The 9178-nt window shown below is 30.1% G+C and overlaps 1 non-coding gene across 1 annotated transcript; it reads right to left on the reverse strand.

The window, feature by feature from the left end:
- Positions 1–468: 468 nt before the first annotated feature.
- TRNAS-UGA (transfer RNA serine (anticodon UGA)) lies at positions 469–550 on the reverse strand. Its single transcript has one exon. It is a non-coding gene; the product is annotated as a tRNA-Ser (tRNA).
- Positions 551–9178: the final 8628 nt, after the last annotated feature.

A 9178-nucleotide genomic window follows, 5' to 3' on the forward strand; every position in this document is an offset into this window, starting at 1 on the left:
AATTAATGGAGGCCTGATCGGTACTATTAGGTATCTATTTAATGCTTGTTAGTAATTTTGTCAAAGATATTTATTATTTAAAAGGATAAAAACAAATAACTTGTAAACAACTGTTGAACAACCTAACTGTTAAATTCAATGGTTTAGACATATGCCTATATATAGTGGCAGTTTCCTATTTACTATCATTTATTTATTTAATATATACAGACGCTAACCATGGAATTTTGAAATTTTATCAAAATTAAGATTCATTACTTGCCTACTGAATTAAGGCTTCTGAAGATGCTACTCCGTTATTTGAAAGTGGTGATTTTGTTGCCAATTAGAACTAATAAGAAAGATCCAACAGTAAAGAAAATGGCTACTAAACGAATTGCCTAAAAATACTATTCATTCAGATACTAGATCATTAGTGATAAAAATTAAATTGAAAAGAAATAATGAAGTAATACTGAAAAAATACATCGCTGAGGACAGGATTCGAACCTGCGCGGGCAAAGCCCAATGGATTTCAAGTCCATCTCCTTAACCACTCGGACACCTCAGCTACAGTTTCATTGGTTTCAATATTTTTATGAATTATTTAATTTCTTGCTATTTAAGACCATTATCACTGATTCCAACAAATAAAATAATAAATAAATTCTACTACATATGCCTTAACTAAATAATATAAAATTACTTATTATTAATGTAATTAGAACACCTTGGATTCACACTTTCTTAAAAAGCTCTTAAAGCAAACACTATGCTGTTATCAATATGTTACCTACATAACGTGCTGACGAGGAGCATCAAATTGGTACAGTAAATAATTTGTTAATATTCCATATTTTTACTGAACATAATAAAATATCAACATATTAACATCTAGATAACATTTAAAAAATATATCATTGATATATATTGGTAACAACAGTAGCAATGAAATTAGTTGATAAGATTTTCCTTCATTTGGAAGTATAGAATTATTAATAGGTCTATAAATAATGACAATGATATTCTAGGTTTCAGAATCATAATAACCTCAGCCATTTTTCAAACTTTGGGACATATTTTAATTGAAAAGCTGTATTAATTAAGTTGAGTTTTATAACAGCTTTTGTAAGTATACCTAATATGTTACCAAATCTATTGAATGTGAGTGATATAAAAACGAAAATAAAGCTAAGAAAAACACTTAATCCTCCATATTAATAATAAAGATATAGACTAAGATATAAGATATATAGATAAAGATATAAAGATTAGAGTATGTTTAAAGTTATTTTGTAAATACGTCATTTAAATGTGTGACATCAGAACGTCACAATGTTGCCGCATCAACTCTGAGTTTAATTCAGTATTAACAGGCTTTAATATACAAGAAAATTCTAATGGAAATAAAATAATTGAACAAAAATGTTATTAAATATAATTCATTTTAACATTAGAGTACACCTAAAAACTACACTTATCACTATTGCTTTCAAGAATTTTGCGTACGTCTGACAACCGGACGACTTTGACAAGCTCATTTGTTTACGTGTTCGAACTAATCATGCCGCATTGTGTCTCTATTTAACTAGAATAAAATGAAAAGGAAAATATTGTCTGATTCTAAAACGAATTTACAAATTGCGGCAAGCAATACATTAAGAATCTTGATGACGTATTTACAAAAAACTTTGAATGGACTATAATTCTATATTTATAGTATCAAATTTACATATTTGCACAAAAGCCCTAAAAAAATAGACGCTACGGAGAGGATTCGAACCTGTGCGGGCATGGATTCGGGGCAATCCCAATGGATTTCAACTCCATCTCCTTAACCACTCGAACACCTCAACTTTCATATACAAATATTTATTCATATTAAATCTTTTTTATTCATTATTATAGTAATAGTACTAAAACATATGAGTTCTTGTTGGTTTGCAATTAATTTGATGCTAAAACTGAGCCACAATGTTAAAGGAGATTGTTATCACTGAAATAATAAACTTTATTTATTTATTATTTAAAGTAACTTTATTGTGATATTATATATTGATATTGTTAACCATAAATACGAAGACTATTTGTTTATACATATTCTTGTTATATCATAATTAATACTACTATATTATTCGATTAATAATCAAAACCGTCAGAGGAACAGTCCCTTTTTATTGAATATTATTTGATTAACACAAAGCTCTTAACCAGTTAATTATAACTGATTTAATTTCAATGGAATTTTCTTACATCAAAGAACGCGTCTATAAACTTGAATATGTAACTTATGCACATATTATGTACGGTCTATAGAACATCTGCAAAAGATCAACGGGCTTTTGTATCAAATTATATACTTACGAGGGTTATCAGAAACATAATATCATAAATAAAGAAGCAAGATATAATACAAAATATAAGAATATGAAAAGAATATATTCGAAATGTCTATATCTTATATTTGAAACTTTTTCAATACAAATTATATTTATAGTAACTCAATACTTTTTGCTATTGATTTATTATTGTCTAATTCTATTGATATGAGTGCGTTACTAATTATGATGGTCAGTCAGTCAACCTTCGACTACACGAAAGAAATAGCTGTTTATAATATTTCTGCGGCATCCCATATGATATGGTTAATGCTTAAAAAGCAAGCTGAACGACTTTTGCACTGAACAACTTTAAAACATACATAAGCATAATATAAACATACATTAAAAAAAATATAAAGTCGAATATAGAACATCCTCCTTTTTTGAAATCAATCAAAAATCGAATAAAATTATTACTGTGTGTGTGTTTTTTTTATATATTTTAAAATAATATTGTTAACTAGATAAATAGGTTTAGGTAGGTATTAAGCTAAATTGCGTGTATATAGTAGACTATAAAATACGCTTAGTAAATATATTAAATAAGGTTTTTGATTATTTTCATTTAGTTATTACAACAAAAATTATGTACATATTTTATTTTAACGTTTTTTTGTTTGTGTTAAAAATCTAAATTTGATTATTTTCCACCTTTTAGTGAGTTCCTTATATATTTTTTGAAGTCGATTAAATTTTTTTGTTAAAATATCTCTTTTACCTCTTTTTAGCGTTAGATATTTACTCAATAAAATACACAGTTATATTATTAATTATTACAATAGGTAGGCCAAATAAAGATGCAGTAGGTGTGAAGAAAAATAGGAATAAAGAAACAAAGATTGAAAATAAGGAACGTTTCAGGCGCCGGGGTCCATAACCTAGCCTAGGTGATTTAAGAAATGTTCTAACTAAACTAAAACAACACAAAGTCACCTCCGGGAATCGAACCTTCGACTACACGAAAGAAATAGCTGTTTATAATATTTCTGCGGCATCCCATATGATATGGTTAATGCTTAAAAAGCAAGCTGAACGACTTTTGCACTGAACAACTTTAAAACATACATAAGCATAATATAAACATACATTAAAAAAAAATATAAAGTCGAATATAGAACCTCCTCCTTTTTTGAAATCAATCGAAAATCGAATAAAATTATTACTGTGTGTGTGTTTTTTTTTATATATTTTAAAGTCTCCTTTTATGTCTCCTTAACAAATGATCCTTTTACCAACTATGGGTTTATCTGGGCCTAAACTTTAACGTGGGCTCCGAACCATGGGCCTCAGCGTTAAGCCTACCGACTGGCGAAATTATTTAGAAATCATCCCAGAAGACATCCGGTCTTACCCAGCCTGGTTACTGGCGTGACTGGGATCCTTTTTGCTTGTCGGATTTTACACTCTTGCCTAGAACATTCACAAATGTTAAACATTCACAAACATAAATTTACGACCATGTCCCAGCAGGATTCGAACCCGCGGCTATCGCAACAGTAGGAGGACCGTCCCATCGCCTTTACCACTGCGCCACCAAGCCGACACTGTGTGTTTTACGTTATTAACGTCTATTCAATTCAATTAATATTAATGCAGTATTATTGACTAATACTTCAAAGAAGCAACAAAATTGTAAAAGTTATGTAAATGATCAATAATGGGCAGCCACAAAACAGACTTTATTCATAAAAGATTATACATTGGACCAGAAACCACAAAATTTCGTGAGTGATGAAAAAATATTTTTAACAAATTTAGTTAATTTCTACGTTACTTACAATACAATTTGCCACATTTTATTATTTCAATATCAAAATTCATTGAAAAATTTATATTATGGGAATGCTTTATTGTCTGTTAACACAAAAGGAACAACTAATGATTGAATGTCGTGTGGAAACTAAAAAAGTCCATTCTCCCTGGTTATAAAGAGTTCACAAAGTTTCCATAGTTTGTTACCAATTTAAGATTAGTAATCATACTAGACGATCTTCAATTAGATGGGTTCGAAATACAAGTTGTTTGAAGACTGTAAAAAAGACAATAATGTGAGGTGAGTATGTATTATCTATGTGTAATTTTGTTCTTTGATTTATGACATATGACATTCATATATTAGGGTTATTCATATATGTATTCTGATTATATTTTCATATTGAAATTGCATTTGACAAGTTAATTGAAAAGTCCTCGGCCTACCAGAGTAAAAATATTTTTTGGCAAAATTTGTTTTTTTTATTCAACATAATTCCCTTCAAGGGTGATATACACTGATTATAGCGACCCTCCAACTTTTCGCACGATGGATGAGGAAGCAATTCGAAGCCCAATTCATGGATTTTTGCCATCGTTTTCACTGACTTGTGACACGGTGCATTGTCTTGGTGAAGCAGCACTTTCTCTTTCTTCAAATGTGGCTTTTTTCGGCGATTTCGTCCTTCAAACGGTCCAATAACGCTATGTAATAGTCGCTTTTGATGGTCTTTCCCTTTTCAAGGTAGACAATGAAAATTATTCCATGCGAATTCCAAAATACAGACGCCATAACCTTGCCAGCCAGCGGTTGCGTTTTCCCACGCTTTGGAGCGGGTTTATCGTGTGCAGTCTACTCGGATGACTGTCGATTGAACTTCGGAGTAAAGTAATAGAGCCATGTTTCATCTATTGTCACATATCGACGCAAAAACTCGGGTTTATTACAAACCATTTTTAAACACTGCTCCGAATCATCAATTCGTCGTTGTTTTTGGTCAAAAGTGAGCTCGCGCGGCACCCACTTTGCACAGAGCTTTCTCATACCCAAATATTCATGAACGATAAGATGTACACGTTGTCTTTCAATTTCAATTTACGCTCATTCAAAATCATTTTGTGGATTTTTTTTATGTTTTGGTCGGTAACAACTTCTTTTGGGCGTCCACTGTCTTCACCGTCTTCGGTGCTCATTTCATCACGTCTAAACTTAGCATACCAATTCTTGATAGTTGATTTTCCTAGGGCAGTGTCCGGAAACTCGGCATAAAGCCAAGTTTTTGCTTCAACTGTATTTTTTATTTTCAAAAAGCAATATTTTATCAACACGCGAAATTCCTTTTTATCCATTTTTTTTCACAATAAGAAAAGTTGCTTCACTCAAAATGCTATAATTCACAAACTAACGATCCGATAGCTGTCAAATTAATACACGCATCTTTTGAATCACCATCTATGTGTCAGACCGGGGACTTTTCAATTAACCTATTATTATGTTGGTAACACATATATTAATTAAAATATTTTTAATCATTCTCTGTATGTTTTCTTTTGTCTTTCTCTGGTGTATTAACGATACCATGTAGAAAGAAAAATATTTGTTTGATGGAGATCCAATCATCAATTCGAACATGTGAAACCACTCACATTTTCGTTCTCCAGTTTCATTTATTTATGGTCGAATCAAGAGAGGACATAAGAATTCAATTTTGTATTTATAAATGGCGTCTATGTGTAAACATAGTGGCTAGACTATATATAAATATATTATTTTAACAGTAATTATTTATTTGCTAAACACAATTACATTTGCAGTATAATTCAACAGTTAAATATCAGGTTTATTTGTATATTAGACTTACATTAGTGCAACAACACTTTATTAGTACTCTTATTTATATTTATATTGAAAATTATACGAGTATTTCAATCTAGCATATTTTTATGAATTTTCATCTAATTTTTAACGTGCTACGTAGTATAGAATAAGTGAGAGCAAAGTGATAAATTCGATAATAATAATTTCGCTTTCAAATAAATGATGAGGTGAAAAAGAGTATTTCAACTGCCATTTCAAAGACAGGTTAGAAGTCAGTTTTTAGTGAAATTCAAGAAAACGAACTAGCCGAATTCATTTTAAAATCGGGTAACACCTTCTTGGGACTAACGATACCTACTTTACGATATATTGCTTTTGATTTTTCCATAGGTAATAACATAAAACTGAATTTCAACAAAGACACACAATTGACAAGCATGGATTGTTATTATAATTTTATAGGTAAACATCCTGATATATCACCTCGAAGGTCAAAAGCAACTTCATTAAATAGAGCCACAGTAATAAGTTCTAAAGAAACAAATACCTTATTCAAATTAAAAAATACTCGTGACTAAATAACCACTTAAATCAGAGAAAATCTATAATACAGATTAAACCGGTTATTATATGTGATATCATTCCACCAGAAACTCCACTTCCAAACACAAAAACCGATAATCCTTTGTAAAACTAATTATAGTATTTTCAGTCCAGAAACACATTCTCAGGAAACAGATTCTCAGGAAGGATATCAACTCTCTAGCAATGTTGCTAAAGTCAACCCACATAATATCCACAAATGAAATATACAGGGGTGATGTGCCAATCTTCCTCAGTATCACTTGTTGATATAATAAGGGTACCAACTCTACAGGCTAATCGTAACAAACGGCTAAAACATTATGTCATTTTTACCAGCACACCGGATAGAAACTTAAAACAGAAATATCAAAAAATTACAGGAAAAAGAAAAAATCTGACACAAGAGGAAAAAATAATACAAATAAAGAATACATGAAACCAAAAACATTAAAGAAAACGAAAAGTCGATCAAAAACTTTGGAAACTAGCCCAGAAAATTACTATTTTTCCGTTTATTATTATGAAAAGTATATAAGACTTTTTCCAGAGTATAATGTGGAATCTTGTCCATAAATAAATACATTAGATTAACCGTGATTAACCTAAGGAGTAAGATTTTACTTTTTTATAAAACATGTATTGTAGTCAATTGATCTCATTTTATAATTAATGTTGATCCTGTGTATAACTAAAGTATATAACTAAACTTTCAAAATTAAAAAAATAACTAATTCTAATAGTACAGCTTTTGTATATTATTTTGTTTTAGCGTCCACAATCCCCCCATATAATGATTCAAAAATCATGCAACACTATCTTGTTTGAAAAGTAGACATTCTGTTCGAGATTTGGTTAGGTATGACAATGATGAAATAAATATTTAATAACAAGTTCTATTTTATATACCTGCAGCAGCAAATACATCGTTATATTCAGTAAACATCAAATCAGTCTAGTGATACATAATAGTAGATTATAAATGGTATGAAACGTGTAGGGTTTTGACTTTTGAATTTCATTTGAAAATATTTTTTTACCAAAAGTAATGGAGCCTTACTAATCTTACGAGTCGGACTACACTACTGTCATACATTAAATACTATTTCAATCTAACATTATTTTATTGAACGCTTAAATTAAATTAATTATATTGCTTAATGGGTCATCATTCAAATATTTTCTCGAGATGTAAACATTATTCTTATTAACTGTAAAAAATGCGGTCATAACAAAGAAATCGAACAAATAGAAATAAATTGAAAAAATGTTTTTCTGTGTCACGCCAATCTATTTTAATTCAATGAACGGCGACTTGTTTTTCACGAAAAATCAAATGGATATTTAAGCGTCTCGACCTAGAAATATTTCAATATGGGCTTACAAAATTTAATGTATCAGAATATGTTGTCAAATCAATCGACCGATTATTTTCAATAAATTACCACTATATAATGTGATACGATGACAAATATTTTCTAAAAATCTTATATACCAAGAGATGTCTTTTACTTTTGTATCTCGACCGACATGTTTAAAATTATTTGTTATTTTTATCTCAAACTTGTTATTATGGCTAATAAATGGCACTGATTGCAACAATTTCTGTCATTTTGTATTTAAAAACACATGGCACATTTATTACAGCGGCAGTTATTAACTACAACTACCTAGCAATATTTTCTTCATATTATACCTAAAGAACAGATCTAATATTTCAAATCAAAACTTAATTAGCCTTTGATGGATGTACTCCGAGTGGTTCACTCCACATATTTTGGAAATACGGCACAGTTTTCACACATAATTTAACAATATTATTTCTATAGATTCATGTCTCCAATATCTGGGTAAGTATTCTGTTGTCGATAAGTGTTTCCATACTTTTATGTTCACGTAACCTCACTTGATAATTTTTCGCAAACCGTTTAATTTTTTCGCTAGCGTTTGGTACACTTAGATCCTTGGAACCTTAACAACGTTGCGAACAATGTTTGTTTAACAAGCTTGGATCATATTTATAATGGATTTCTTTGCTGGACCCCATAGATGCACACCGACTGACAACCACTAAATTTTAAGCCTCATACAAAGTTTTGTTCATGTCTGTTTATTCTCTTTATATTTAGGTTTGGCATCCAGTGTCATGTTCAAATACTTTGCTGTATACCCATACGAAATTACTCTAGAACTAATTATCACTAACTGGTAATATACTTTTTGAAAGTGAAATGCACATGCGTAGACTTCGTGGTCTTTAACTTTATTCGCCATTTCTTAGTCCACTCAGTAATGTTATTTACTATTATTACTACTACTACTTACTTACAATTACAAGAGAGGTAAGACATCAGCAGAAACGACCATTGTTACTCCATATTTAGTGATATCACTGATATAGCGCAAATACCAGCAAATTAATAGTTTCAACGTAAGGTAAGTGTGTAAAAATTTACAAATTAAGTTGTCATTCTGTTTATTGAACATTAATATTATTCCACCGCTTGTTCAGTTTAATTCAGAATTTTTTTTACTAAAACTTAAATAATCTTATCAATATAAGCATTGCGTTTTTATACACTGCGTTATGTGGAAATATTATCCTGTTACCGTTAAATAATATTGCCCCAAAAATTATCGATGGGGTCTCTTACTAGAGTGGGTT

The sequence above is a fragment of the Rhynchophorus ferrugineus genome, unplaced genomic scaffold, assembly GCF_030347505.1.
Source record: "Rhynchophorus ferrugineus isolate W39M unplaced genomic scaffold, kcgeb_rfMv2 rfM1, whole genome shotgun sequence".
Taxonomy (NCBI): Eukaryota; Metazoa; Arthropoda; class Insecta; order Coleoptera; family Curculionidae; genus Rhynchophorus; species Rhynchophorus ferrugineus.